This window comes from Canis lupus, chromosome 2 (genome assembly GCF_048164855.1).
Source record: "Canis lupus baileyi chromosome 2, mCanLup2.hap1, whole genome shotgun sequence".
NCBI classification, from domain to species: domain Eukaryota; kingdom Metazoa; phylum Chordata; class Mammalia; order Carnivora; family Canidae; genus Canis; species Canis lupus.
Window position 1 is genome coordinate 78,455,722 of NC_132839.1, and position 15,939 is coordinate 78,471,660.

At 34.1% G+C, this 15,939-nt stretch overlaps 1 long non-coding RNA gene across 1 annotated transcript in view; it reads left to right on the plus strand.

Moving 5' to 3' along the window:
* Nucleotides 1-3,125: 3,125 nt before the first annotated feature.
* The window catches only part of LOC140610536 (uncharacterized), a 43,144-nt gene continuing 30,330 nt past the window's right edge, over nt 3,126-15,939 (plus strand). The window contains exons 1-2 of the long non-coding RNA XR_012012149.1: nt 3,126-3,349; nt 4,679-4,786. This is a non-coding gene — a long non-coding RNA (uncharacterized lncRNA). The remainder of the gene's footprint in view (nt 3,350-4,678; nt 4,787-15,939) is intronic.

A 15,939-nucleotide genomic window follows, 5' to 3' on the forward strand; every position in this document is an offset into this window, starting at 1 on the left:
ATTTGTTTCAGTGAAGGAATGAAAAAAATGTAAGGGTAAGTTGCCTGATACCTGATGAAATACCCCAGGTTGCCAAGTAAACCCATGTATGGCAAGGGCGAATGTAACCAACTATTTTGTTCCTGATTACGTGTATTCAAAATAGAAGTGACAACATTCTATATACATTTTTTTTCTATTTACATTTTAAAATCTAAGTGGCAAGAATAAGGCCTAAAACAGATTTTTAGGGCAGCCAGGGTAGCTCAGCAGTTTAGCGCTGCCTTCAGCCCAGGGTGTGATTCTTGAGTCCCAGGATCGAGTCCCATGTCAGGCTCCCTGCATGGAGCCTGCTTCTTCCTCTGCTGGTCTCTCTCTCTCTCTCTCTCTCTCTCTCTCTGTGTCTCTCATGAATAAATAAGTAAAATCTTTAAAAAAAAAAAATAAAGAAATGTAAACCAGATTTTTACTCAAGGAAGCACATTCAAAGGAATGTTCTGGCTCTATAGATTAGTCAATTTTCTAAACCCATCTATACCAGATTCAAGAAATTTATATAATTATCAATGATGTAGAACAGACACTTCACATCTCAGTTTCACCAGTTTCCTGAATAATCCCTTATGCATAGGAGGTACTAAGTATTGTTAAATGAATAAATGCTCCTAAGACAACAATAAAAAAATTTAAATATTGTGTAATGCAAGAAGTTTACAATATATTATTTTAAAGTGATTTTTGAAAAATAAAAAAGTAATGATGAAGCAGGAGAGCTATGTTGTGTCTCATGGAGTCCACAGGTGGATCTTGCAGACAAAGGAGAGTGAGTAAAGCAAAGGAATTTAGAAATTTATTAAGCAAGGATACAGAAAAGCTCTCAGGAGTGAGAGGGGTTCTGATAGGGTTGCCAACATGGGGCCCCACTGAGAGTCTTTAATTTAAACTGACCAGGGAGCTTGTGGCCTTATCATTCTTTTGATGTTTTGGTTTGAGTAAGGGCTGTTAATAACATCTTTAATGGCTTACTTGTTTTTAGGGTCTGGTTATTCTTTGTTGGTCACAGGTGACATAAAAAAGACATTCTCCCTACCCACACACCTAGAGCAGCGTGGTCTGGTTTCCTTACACCTCAGCATTTTTGGGATTTTTGTAAACCTGATCCCATTAGCCCCCTACCTAATTCTACCCAGCCCTGCCTGTCCTTTACTCAATGACACACTAAACACCAAACCAAATTATTTGTTCTTAACAGTTAATACTCAGTTACACAAATCCTTTTACACTACTTCAGCTAACTCTACCCTGGATAAATCACCATAAAATCATTTATATCTTAATTTTACTAAATAAATTTTATCATTTAAATAGCAAACCCTAAAGGACTCTTACAGACACTTCACATCTCATATTCACCAGTTTCCTGAATAATCCCTTATGCATAGGAGGTACTAAGTATTGTTAAATGAATAAATGCTCCTAAGACAACAATAAAAAAATTAAATATTGTGTAATGCAAGAAGTTTACAATATATTATTTTTAAAGCAATTTTTGAAAAAAAAGTAATGATGAAGTAGGAGAGCTATGCTGTGAACTAATGAATAAGGTGAACATACAGAGCAGAGTTACACTGGGACAAAAAAAAAGTGAGGCAAAAGCAAGGAGTTTGCAAGATATTTGAGAGGATGATACACATGAAAAAATGTGTATAAAGTTATTTTATAGTTTTAAAAAGAAAAAATAAAATTTTATAATTTTAAAAAGATCATTCTTTGGCAATAATAAGGTTGGCACTTTTCAAGATGAAATAAATTATACAGAATGCATCACAAACACTAAACTATCAATGAGTAGATAAGGAGCATTTAAACAACAAAAGAACAAGAAAGTAAGATTTCCCTAATGGTGTGTTTTGTTTTGTTTTCTTTTCTTTTCTTTTATAATATAATTATTTGAATCCCTTCCACTAAAAATGAAAGAAAGAAAGAAAGAAAGAAAGAAAGAAAGAAGAAAGAAAGAAAGAAAGAAAGAAAGAAAGAAAGAAAGAAAGAAAGAAGAAAGAAAGAAAGAAAGAAGAAAGAAAGAAAGAAAAGAAAGAAAGAAAGAAAGAAAGAAAGAAAGAAAGAAAGAAAGAAAGGAAGAAAGAAAGAAAGAAGAAAGGCAAGCCAGCCTAAGGGAAAAGTCAGCAAAACTAGTAAACACTATACTGCTATGAATTATAAAACAGAAATAGAATGGGTCAAATTATCATAAGCATGAAGATTTGATGCATAAAAGCAAATGTGCCAAAGAAAATGATAAGGCAAGGAACTTATTTCCTTGAGAATTGAAGAATTAAACACACACAAAAAAGATACTACCTCCAATGAAGGGATATTCAACACTTGCAGAAAGTTTAATGATCTGGTTTGAGAATAGTTAAAAGTAGTGTAAGCTTATAGTCTCCAATTTACTGCTGAGTGCAAGATCACTGAAATTCAGTTTGGAGATGGTTTTGACCCTATTAACTGGAAATTTACCACCTGATATTTTTCCCCTGATAAATCCTTTCAACAGTATGAAACCTGTGATCTAATTGAATAGGAAATCTAGGGCCAAAAAAACCAAAAAGAATTTCTGGACACAAGTTGAGAGAAGAAAAATAACAGACATACCATAAAGAATTAAGTCCAAAGATTTTAACACCTGTAATAAGAACAGAAGTGGGAACCCTAGAGCTGTGTGGCTTGAAAAGCATCCTGGCTCAAAATTCCTACCACTGTAATAAAGGAAACACCTCCTAAGCATGTAGGAAAATATACCTCATCTAGATATAACATAAATAAAGAAAAGGATTGAAGTCAAACCTCATATAACTATAAAAAGAAAAATGATAATAAGTAGAATAACTGCTTTACATACAACAAAATTACAAGAAAAAATATATACCTGATGTACTTTTGTAATGTAGCTAAGGTTCAGTGGGGTGAGGTCCAGAGCCTAAGATCAAGAAAGAATTCTTGAGATGTCGTTGGTGCAAAATGGCAGTTTTATTAAAACATGGGGACTGGACCCCTGAGCAGAAAGAACTGTTACTCTGGGGTTGTAGGGGTGACTGATTGTACATTTGGGAGTGGGGGAGACAAGGAAAAGGAAGGTTTCAAAGGATTTTCACATGCTATAGAAGACTAACAAAATACTTCAAGAAACTACTTTCAAGTTAAGGTTGTTTTTCCCTCTAGCAAGGCATTAACATTAGGACAGTTGGGAACCTCCCGGAGGGACATCACACAGATCCCACCAGGAGTGTGTGTGTGTGGGGGGGGTTTGCAGGGTGTCAGCTTGTGCTTTGTCCTCAGTTCACCTTCCGTTCTCTCATCATACCCCAAAAAAGTAAGAACTGTAAAGTTGTATTTTAAAGAATTTTTAAAAATAAAATAATTACTTAATATTATTAAAATTATTAATAGAAAACATGAGATTATTGGACCAAAGGAACATATGAAAAGGAATCAGACAGAGGTTAAAATGTAGAGGTGAGGGAGAAAAATCAGCTTAAAAATGTAGATTGAATTATGAGGAATACAGAGCAAGAACTACAGAGAATGTCATATAAAAGAGGATTAAGGGTGGAGAAATCACATGCTTTTTTTTTAAATCAAAGTGATTTTAGAGATATTAGTAAGTATAAAAAAATAAGCAAAGAGAGGCCAACATGCCCATGATAAGAAGCTACAAATAAAGAAGCCAAAGGCAGAGAACAAATGTGCAAAGACATCCTCCTGTATTTTTAAGAGAACTTGGCCTTTTAGAATAACTACCTTGTTACTCAAATCTAACATATGTGAGCAATTGACATTATATTTTATCTTCAAATCTTATTAAATGTGTGCAGGGCCTTCCAGCATCAAAGAGACATTTAGGTTCACTGTATTTGTAAATTTCATTTATTTATATTCATAAGAATCATTTAAGTACTCAGGAGATTACATCTGAATATTGAATTTTAAAGAATAAACCAAATATGTTAAATATGTAAATTTTTCTTAAAAGTTTCTGAACTTGTAGAGAAGAACAAATTACTCAAAGTTTGTTAAGATTTACTGGATTCATGCATAGTCTACTAAGATTTGCAAACTGCATTTGAAAACCTGAGGTGAAGGTCAAGTTTTGAGACTGAAGCTTTCATAAACTGAATGCTAATTGCTTAAATTTCTGAATAGACTTTTCTACCTTCAAAAGCCACCCTTGAGGACAACAAAAAGCTTGTATCAATATGGAGGTTTAATTCTTGGGATGTAATTACACCCAAGAAACTATAGCTGTGGCTTGTCTGGGAGGCTTTGGAGGAAGATGGTCACTGATTTTTGTCATTAAAAATAAGTAAAATAGCACTGTGCATTGTAGAAAGTGTTTTTTTTTTTTCCTTTTTGCTATAATTTCCTATAATAGGTTGTCTTGTGAAAAATGCCTACTGTTTAGCAGAGTGTCTACAGCTGTAATTTTCAGTTTACACGGTAGAGATAGTACAGTACTGAGGGAGGAAGCAAGGTTCAGAACATTTAGGCCAGGGGCAGTGAGCCTGAATCCTTAGCACTTCCATGGATCATTCTAAAGGAATTAGCATCAATTTGAATGTTGTCTACATTGCCCTCTTCTCTGGGAGCTATTTTTCCACTTTCCTTTTTTTTACTTTATTTTTATTTTTTTAACTACTTACAGGAAAGAGACAATTGGTTTTTTTCAAGACATGTTCTGATTGGAGTAGTGAGTAAAGAAGTCCACAGCACCCTGCCTGTGAGGGAAGACTGATAACGCACTTTTCAAAGAGTATGTTTTATTTATTTATTTATTATACATCTAATAGACACTAGTATTTCTATATGCAAATATGTATGTTTCCCTTAAACCAGGGAGTATACAGTGTTGATTAGAAAAAAATGATTTCAAATCTAAAGATCAAACAATGGGGAACAATTTGGAATGATAGATCTAGAAAAAAAATTCAAAGGTTGTTGAGGCTCACTCTCTCATTTCAATGCCTTGTTTAGAATAAAATATGCTAGATAAATTTTCCAATTTTATACCTAATATCCTGGTAGTCCAGGAAAGACATGCTTAGCTTCTATTCCACTGTTTATTTTTATTTAACTGCTATATAGCCAATTTAAAGCCATTTCCCTGAATACACCCAAATTAGATGACAAATATTATATATAGTATCCTATTGGCTTTAGTCTTAGGAACCCTGCTTGGAGTATGTCTGTAGAAACTATGCACTGTAACTATGTCCATTTCTTCCTCTTCTTTAACTAGACATGCTTTTCCACTAAATTTACAAGTAATTTGTGAGACTTTCTGGCCTATTCTCTTGTTTCACACAGCCTTATCCTCATTTATTTTGATATATAGGATTTAAAATTGGACTTGACTGATATGTGTACATGGGAGATGGGAATATTGAGCATAACATAGATAACACTGGGCATACCCTGTGCAAGAAAATGTGATCCTTGTGCTGTCTTCTTTACCTCCAGGGAAAAAAAATTTCTCTTTTCCCAAATCTCTTCCTCCTGATAGAAAGAAGCAGACAATTATGCAACCTGATCCAGGGCCACTTTCATTCAATTGATTTCCCCTTCTAACAATTTCTACATTTGGCTCATAAGACTTTAATTCACTGAGACTAAAATACAATGGGAACTCAAACCCAATTGGCTATAGGATTTTCAAAATGTAGACAAGGGCTGAGAGCTTTGTCCTTTGCATAAAAGGACCACTGTTTCTACTCTCCATCCTATAAAGCAATTCCTACAGGACCTTGTTCTAAGTAACTTTCCTTCATTTGTGGTCTCATATTGATATATGGATGTCCACCAAGAAAAGCTCTTCTAAAATTTAGTGGGTGAAAGGTCACAGGATCTTGGAATGAGAAGATTGCATATGTAAGGTCAGGGGTTGTTTCTAGGAGTATTTTATTATTTTATTTTATTTTATTTTATTTTATTTTATTTTATTATTTTATTTTATTTTATTTTATTTTATTTTATTTTATTTTATTTTATTTTATTCATGAGAGACACACAGAGAGAAGCAGAGACAAAGGAAGAGGGAGAAGCAGGCTTCCTGAGGGGAGCCCAATGAGGAATTCGATCCCAGGATCCCGGGGTCACGACCAGGAGCATCCAGGGTTGGGATGCTCAACCACTGAGCCACCCAGGTGCCCGTTTCTTGGAGTTTTTGTCAATCCTGTATTGTTCAAGTATACTGCTTTACTCAGTTTGTAAGCAATTCTCATGTAGTAGATATATAATCTTCAATTTAGATAGGTCAGTAATTCAGAGGATTTAAGGACTAGAAATTCCTTGGAAGGACTCTAGAGTCCTCTCCATTAGCCTGAAGCTAAGGGAATCCCACTGAGCATTCTCAAATTACCATTTCTATATTTTGCAGTGTGAAATATGGTTGGAAAAATAAAAATAAGGCAAAGGCAAAGAGATACTCTTAAGTAGACCAGAAGAGTGGGTTATCTTTTTATATTTGGTGAGTCTGCATTTTCTTAGGACAAAATTTCACATCTTGCATTAATAAATTGGCATTTTAGTGTTTGGGCTTTATCTCACCTAACTGCTCCTTGGGAATATGCATTTTGTTTTTGAAGATCTCTGATTAGTACACCCTTCTAATTTCTCATCTTTCATCTATTCTCCTTTTCTTTATTTCACAAAGAAGTGAAAGGTTTATAAGCTCAATTTTACAAGGACTCTCTCTATATAAATTCTAGGTTACTGAAATAAATCAAAGAAAATAATTTCATCCAGTGAGTTCATAGAGATATGATCAATATAGCAATAATCACTTTTTCTTTTAGTCCTCAAGTGTATTACCACGTAGATATATTCTTTAACCTCATGTTTACATTATTGTTAAATTTTAATCTTTCTTTATAAATAATGTTAAAAAATAGATTCTTAGTGTAAAAACATTTTGGCCTGTATTTTCAATTCATGTTACATTGTATTACACCTTTTGTTAAGTCTCTATAAATTGACAATTTAATGGAAAAATACTTTAAATGACCTGTACAATGGCTATATTATATTCCATTGTATACATTTAATAGTAAACATTCTTTTAAGTTGAGAGTTTCATTGTTTACAACATTTTATTACTGCAAATATTGCTGATGTGCACAAACCGTATCAATCGATCAATTGATAATCATAGATTGAAAGATAAAAGTGGAGTTCCTTTGGTTCAAACGGTGCTGGAAGTGGGGTAAGACTCCACAGACTGTCTTCAGCTTCACTCCTAAAGATATTCCTTTGAACAACTAGGGTTAGAGATGCAAAGCTAATAAGTCTCTTAAAATTCTGATGAGCTCATCTTGATAAAATGATTATTTTAAAATATACAGCAAATAAATGCAACTTTTCTTTTAATTCAATTTTGTGATTTATTATTGGAATACTATTCCTTTTACTTTTTAAGATTTTATTTATTTATTCATGAGAGACATACAGAGAGAGAGAGAGAGAGAGAGGCAGAGACACAGGCAGAGGGAAAAGTAGGCTCCATGCAGGAAGCCCAATGTGGGACTCGATTCTAGGACTCTGGAATTATTCCCTGAGCCAAAGGCAGACGCTCAACCACTGAGCTACCCAGGCATCCCAGAATACTATTCCTTAAGAGAAAAACAATTAAACTTCAAATACATTTTTCAGGTAAAAACCAAGATCTTCATTTTTTTAAAAGATGTTATTTATTCATGAGAGAAACAGAGAAAGAGACAGAGTCATAGGTAGAGGGAGAAGCAGGCTCCCTGAAGCAGGACTCAATCTCAGGACCCTAGGATCACAATCGGAGCTGAAGGCAGTCAACTACTGAGCCACCCAGGCACCTCAAAACCAAGATCTTTGAATTAGTTAAAAAATATGTGTATCACTGTGGATGCACAAAAACTTGTTTATGCTGGGACATTTTTGAACAACTATTCATTGAACCTATAGACTAATTTCTGTAGTATTGACTCTACACAGGACACATAATGAAAGAGATGCTTTGTGTGGCTGAAGAAAGGAAAGGATACCTCTAACTGTAACAACATTTCTAAAAAGGTGTTGAAAAGTTGTAATTACCTGTCAAGAGTTAGTCATTTTTTAAAATAGTTTCTTCAAAATCAGTCATGTTTTAGCTACCTAGAAAATAGCCAATATCACTATCATTTCCTTAGGGACTTTTCTAAGACTAAAAATTAAAATCCAATATAGCTTTTAAACAAATGTCCAACAACAAAGTAACACAAATATTTTCAACATAGTACTTCAGCTGAGAGATGGATGACGGGTAGGTGTATATCTGAACATTTTTTTTTTAATATCATGAAATTACAAAACAAATACACTCTTTAGATAATGGATGAGATGGAAGGCAAAAGAAAATCAGGATCAGTGTAATGGGTTATGGAAATTACAATCATGTACTTGAAGCACTGCTTAATATTCCCTGAGAGCACCACGGACTTTATATATATATATATATATATATATATATATATATATATATATAAATATGGACACAAAGTGAAAAGTCAATAGTTTTAATAGACTTCAAATAAAATTGAATATATTAAAATACCTTGCCTTCAGGTGTTTGATGTCTATAGAAAAAAACCTTCATATAAAATGAGTAAAGAATGTAGATGAAACAAAAATATGGATGTCATTGAGCAGTACTAATACTGTTCATATAGAGTTTTGTTTCAGACTATAAAATATGACATTAGTCACTGTGGAGACATTAGTCATTGTAGGTTAATCTCCAATTATTTTCACTTACTGGTTTTATGCTTTTCTGTATTTCCTTCCCATTGAGTGCAAATAGGGCCTGCCTCTTGCTTCTAACTAACAGACTATGGCAAAGGCAGTGCTATATTGCTATCATGATTAAGTTGCATTACATGGCCAAGAGCTAGAGATTCACCTTGCAGGCTTAATGAAGTAAGTTAAGTGGCTATTTTGGAGGTGTCCATATGTCAACAAACTGTAGGCAGCCTTTAAGGATTTTAGGTGGCATCTTTGATCTGACTATAGCCTCCACCTACAGCCAGAAATAATGCTGAGTCCACAGCCATCAGGAAATCAATTCTCCCAAAAATTTGAATAAGCTCAGAAGCAGATTATTCCTCAGTTATCCAGTCATGTCTTCAAATGAGATCACATCCTGACCAATACTTTGAGTGCAGACTTGTGAAATTGAGCAGATGGCCCAGCTTACCCATTCCCTGACTTCTGCACCCTCAGAAACTGTAAAGTAATGGATAAATTGTCTTTAAAGGAAAAAAATCATGGCTTAAAATTATTGAAGTTTATATAGTAATATGCAATGATCTGAATGTTGATACCCTCCTCCTCCCTGCAAAATTCATATGCTGAAATCCTAACCCCCAATGGGAGAATATTGGGAGTTGGGGCCTTTTAGAGGTGAATAGGTAATGAGGTTGGAAACTTAGAAAGGAACCTTGCCCCTTCTAAGGCGGAGAAACAGCTGTCAAGGCAGTGAACTCTCACCACACACCAAATCTGTTGGCACCTAGATCTTGAACTTCTCAATGTTCAGAGCTGTGAAAAATAAATTTCTGTTCTTTATAAGCTACTCAGTTTATAGTTTGTTTGTTGTTGTTATAGCAGACTAAACAGACTAAGACTATCACTCATTTATGGTGATAAAAGAATATAAAACTTTTAAGTACAAAAAGATTAAAAATCAGCTTATTTAGAATTATTTAGAATTATTTAGAATGAAGAGGAAACAGAGTAACCCTATTTTAAAATCAGTCTGGTGGTGGGAGGGGTGTAGATAAAGAAAGCCAGAAGCAAATTTAAAAGGAAATCTTGTTTCTTCTAAGGTCATATAGCAGTTGTAACATGCCAGATGAACCGCATTCCCCCCTTTTTAAGCTTTTATTTATTTATTTGACACACAGAGAGAGCATAAGCATGGGGAAAAGTAGAGGGAGAGAGAGAAGCAGGCTCCCCATTGAGCAGGGAGTCCAACATGGGGCTCTCTCCCAGGACCCCAGGATTATGACCTGAGCCGAAGTTAGACCCTTAACCAACTGAGCCACCCAGGCGCCCCTGAGCCCCCTTTTTGAGTTATAGTTTCTTTCTTACCAATGATGCCCCAGAACTACTCTGCTTTTTTATTCATTACTATAGTTACCCAATTGCTACGCTGCCCACACCTCACGACATCACCCTGTCTTTGGTTATTACTCTCTTTACATCCACCTTTGAAACAGAATTCAGTCTGTTTCCCTTAAATTCTCCCTGTTATCCATCAGCACAAACCCGGACCTTGCAAAAGACATTTCCCTGCAACTTTTGTGAAGCAGCATCCCTCAGTTTCTGTGAAGCACCTTTCTTCATTGCATCATATCAAAAAGTCTGATGCTGTCACACTAGAGCCCTAAGCCTGTGTTCTTGGCTGATTAGACTTTAATAACACAAACATGACATCTCTTAAGAGCTAAGTAATTTTTGTTGTTGTTATAAGACTAAAGAGCTAACCAGAGCAAGTTTGAAATGAAAACACATTTGTAGAAAATCAGGTGGAACAGTATATAAGATAGAATAACGTTTTAAAAATAATAGTAAATAATAATCATAGAACATAGTAATAAATTTATATTTATATTTTAAATATAATTTTAGTTATTATAATTATTTTGTTTCGGTTAGGATTAGATGGCTGCCAAAGTATCTTTTAATTTTAAATAAATTGTTTATTGTTTGTTATAATATCTAATTACATGCTAAACTTTATCTCCTTTTGTGTATTCTGAATTAGTATGCATTCAATGAAAAATTTAATGTTTTTTTCAGACTGTATGTTCATAATGGTTAGATAATACAATAACAAAGTCTGATAAAATGATAAAATATTATAGTGTTAGACTAAAATACTTTGAGAGCTTTTACAAGCATAAATCTCTAATTTCCCTGCTATTTTTTTCTCTTTAACAATAGCACCGAATAACTAATAATGGAGTGAAATTTAAATGTCATATTTATCCTACATTGGTTTTGACAACGTGACACATTTACAAAACTGACTCAGGGTAGCTATACACTGTAATGCTACTTTTGGGTAGAATATTTAAAGTAAATAAAGATTGTTCATGAAACTCACATTGAAAAATGATATCTGGTTTCTGAAAGTAGGAATGCTACAAATTTAAGCACTCATTATTAGCTTCTTAACTCTTGCCCTTCTTCCTTGCTTTCTATGCCCCAAATACCAAGCACTTAGTTGGTAATTAGTACGTTTACAAGAAAATTGCTTCTTTGCTTCAGGTCAGTGATCAGCAATAATTAAAGTAGCTAACACACTGCAAAACACACACACACACACACACACACACACACACACACACACAAAACCAGAAAATAGGAGATGTTAACTCATTCCACTTTTTAAGTTAATTAAAATAGGCAAAAACACATGCAAAAGGTAATATATCCTCCAATCAATATACACAATTCCATTTTTGTGTTACTGAATACCTTTATCTTAACTTAACCTTACTTATTATTTTTAATGTTTTACTATAAGATCTAACTAAACAAATCTTAGAAGAATGAATTTTGCTTTGGCCCACTTTAACAAGGAGTGTATCAAAGAACTAATAATGAAAAATGCAAGCATTCACCAAGTAATCTAGAGAGGGTTAGCACTCCAAGTAGAGTCAAGAAAAATATTACAAGTATATAGATTGTAAAGTAAAAGATACCTTGGTGATTATCAAATTGCTCTATTAAGAGAAAATTATTCTAGAGAAAGAATTGAAAAAATACCTATATTAAAGATATTTTTTAATTTTTCTGTCCATTTATTTATTCTTTCAAAAATTATTTATTGTTCGTCAGGACTGTGTCACTCCTTGAAATATAATAGTAAGTAAAACAAAATTAGCTCCTACTCTGTGAGAGAAAAATATTGATTAAGAATATCACAAATACATAGCTATAAACTTGTAAACATGCCATGGAGGAAAGAACATGGAACCCTGTTTTATCATATGGATTTTATAACATGGACTAAATAAACCATTAGATTATAAAATCTAATGCCATGCCTATAAAGGCATGGGTTAAAACTTTGAGACACAGAATGTTAACCAAAATTATGTAGTATTTTAATAAGTTGTGATTAAGTAATTTACATACTTGAAAATCTTTCTTTAAAAATACATACCATATTTTAAAATTAAAAAACATTATAAGGTATGATCACTTTTAAAAGAATAAAAATGGAAAAAGATAATAGTAGAATAGTCTTCAAGTCTCTTGTTTTTGTTAGATTTCTAGTGTATGTAGAGGATAGAAACTCTGCATACCCATATGTCAACTCTAATACATGTTTTATTACATGTTTTTCTTTCACTTAGTAATGATCTGAGTAGGAATTGTTAGAATAAGAAGTATTAAGCACTAATTGATATCTGTGTCAAACTTGCAATTTGATACCTCTGTGTATACTTCCTTAAACTTATGTAAAAGGTGAGCATTTTGAACAGAAAATCTAATATCTAAGGCTTAATAATAACCTGTGGTTTTGTGTTTATATATTTGGTTGCAAAAATCTGTGTTGCAGTAAACCAGCTCTTTAGAAAAAAAAAAAATTATAAACCCCTAATATAGCATTTGTCAATTTCTGTGTTAGCAATACTCCCAGAATGGCCAATTTTAATCTACCAAATATTGTCATGGATCTTGAAATTGGGAGAGATGTGAAGAATTGGCACTCACAAACCAGTTTAAGCTGGGTCCAGCACAACACTGGTTTCACCTTTTATGATACATCTTAACCTAACAAATCTATTTATGTGCCCAATTTATTACTAAATGTATTGAAAAAAGTATAATACTTGGAAAACTGTTTTTAAATAATGTGGAAAGGCAATATTCAGTATAAGACTACAATATTGTTCTTTTTTTCTTTTAATTCCTCATCGCACAATAGGCAAACAGTTTTCATAAAACTTGAGTTTGTGATTATTCTTCCCTGCAAAAATAATAACACTGAAAGACAGTGCTCACATTAAAAGGTTACAGAGTTTTGGCAAACCACATCAGTCTCTTGGCTTTCCTCCCATGGAGGATAATGTTGAGTTAAGTGTTAATTCTTCTTGGCATCAATTCTGTTGACTCTAGCTTTGAAAATACTGTCTGGTGGTGTAAAGTTAAAATGACACTACTCCATGTATCTCTTTGCATGGAAAGAATGGAAATTGTTGCATGGAAATTGTTTCTAGTGATAATATAAAAAATAATCAAGAGGACAAAAATGAATACAAAGAAATAATACCAATACCATAACATTTTTTTTTTACATGGCACCATAATTCAGAGATTAAGAGTATCAGATGTGAGGCCGCAGGGAAATAGTCTCCTGAAGACAGCATGGTCTCATCAGTATTTAGCAGGGTACACTGGGAAAGGGTTCAAAGAATTAGGAATCATTGTCAACATCCCTCTGAGGCAAGTAACAAGTCAGAAAGAAAGGATAATTTAGCATCCCTCTTTATAAACCCAAGGGAATGGTATCAAGCAGAATCTATATGCAAAGGAAAGTAAGAATATATCAATGGGAAATGAAAATACTGTTTTCAGAGGTGGAAAAGATGAGTTATGAAAAATTCTTATTAAGTGATGCTGTATTTTTTTTTACATTTTATTTATTTGAGAGAGAGAGAGAGGAGCAGAGCGAGGGGGAGCAGAGGGAGAGGGAGAAGGAGACTCCCCGTGAGCAGGAAACCAGATGTGTGGCTTGATCCCAGGACCCTGGGATCATGACCTGAGCTGAAAGCAGGTGCTTGAGCAACTGAGCCACCCAGGCACCCCATGTGATGCTATATTTAAGCAACGTAAAAAAAAAAATCATAGTTCACAGAACATTTGCTTTAATCAGAGGTTAAGGAGGCCAGTGCATCAGCAGGTGGTGGGAGGGAGTGTTTTCTCAAAGATAGAAAAAAAAAAAAAAAAAAAAGCACAGGTTATATTTAGAAAATATATACATAAGGAGTTTTGGAGGTTGTTGAAGAATAAATAAATAAAATGAAAGGAAGACAGTTCTTGTAATGCTCTGACATGTCTCTCTCATCTCCCTAACCTCTCCTCTTTCTTCAACTAATTCTTATTTTTGAGCCATAAACACTGCTGATGCTTTTGGTCCTGAATTTGGGTAGTTCTCTGACTAGCTTGGAAAAATCTTAATCTTCTCTATCTCCTTTTCCTCCCTACTACTTAAATTAAGAATCTTGGAACTTTTTATAACCTTAATTCCTAACCACTCATCAGTTTGGCTGCTTAATGTGTGACTTAGAATTGCTGCTTGTGTAGAGTTCACTCAGAAAAACATGATTCAGTAGAAAGACAGCAGAGCTTTTCCCCTGAGGGCAATCATATCTGATTAGAATGGAAAGGAGATACAGGTGGATTTGAAGGAGACCAGAGCCAAACAGATGAAAATTCATTTGCAGGAATATCCTCATTTAATCAGAGACCTATTGGCACGTTAAGTATACTTTTCCATACTTAAAATCTTTGATTTTGGAAATCAAAATACATATTTTACAACAACATAATTGAGGCAGTTTTAATTCTCCCTTCCTTTCATACCACCATTAATATCAGGATCCCCATTAACTTTAGATCTTTAGGGCATATTACAGAGCATATGGCCAGGATAACTAAAAGGCAGCTTAGGCAAAAGAAATTATATCTGTCAAGGACTGAGAAGTGTTTTAGATGTTACCTTCTTTGCAAGCCAACAAGATAGTATTCAGATTTTTCTTTTTCTTGTTTTTCCTCTCTTTAAAGATTGTATTTATTCATGGGAGACATAGAAATAGAGACAAAGTCAGAGACTTAGGGAAAGGAAGAAGCAGGCTCCCTGTAGGGAGCCAGACTCTGGATCACGCCCTGAGCTGAAGGCAGAAGCTCAACCACTGAGCTACCCAGGTGTCCTGATAGTATCCAGATTTTCATAGACGCTGGTAGAAGAAATGAGTGTCCTGGATCAGAGAAAAAGACAATTTTTAGTCACAGCAAAGGCAATAGCCACTGTCTCATCATTTCTCATTGTTCTTCTGACCACTGATTTCTATGCATCTATGCAAAGATGGCCAGAGGATACATGCACATATTGTGAGTTCTGTTTCAGAAGTAAGGCCTGGAGATTAGGGAACCCAGATCTTTCATAAAATGGTAGGAAGCATGCCTGCCCTTTGTTCTGGAGGGATATATTATCTCTGCACCAAGTCTGGTTCACTATACAAACCTCCTTGAAAAAATAGTCTGGAACAAATTTAAATCAGTGCTTCTGCTCCAAGATGTACAGAAACATGAAAAGCCCATGGAGAGTTGTCTTCCATCACAAAGATTAGGAAATATATAGAAGGAAAAAATAATACTTACAGTCTATGTTGGCAATACAAAAGGAAAGTTTCTTTGTTGTTAAATTTGCCTTCATAACTTTGGAGGAGTTTGCCTAATGACATTTGATAAATTACTCATATTTAAGATGACAATGCCAGAAAATTTATAACGAAATGGCTTGTTCTCTAAGGCCTTCACAATTTATTGAGACAATCTACTATACATATACACGCACATGCACACACATGCAAACACCAAATGAAAAATAGAGAATGAGAAAGTAGCACTGTGGTAAGAATTACAATGTCAACTAAAAATGATAGTTAACAGGTATATCTGGTATAAATTTCCTAATAAAAAGTTTGTATGCAGACTAGAAGCTGGAAATAAGTTAGTAAGTAGAAGTAAGGCGTTGGTAAGCTGAGGAGAAGGTTCATTATTGTAGATTTTGTATTTGAAGATATCTGAATTTCAGTGATCACCTCTCGGGAGAATGCTAGGTTGTTACTGCTTTGGAGCAATAGGCCCACAAATTGGAAGTGA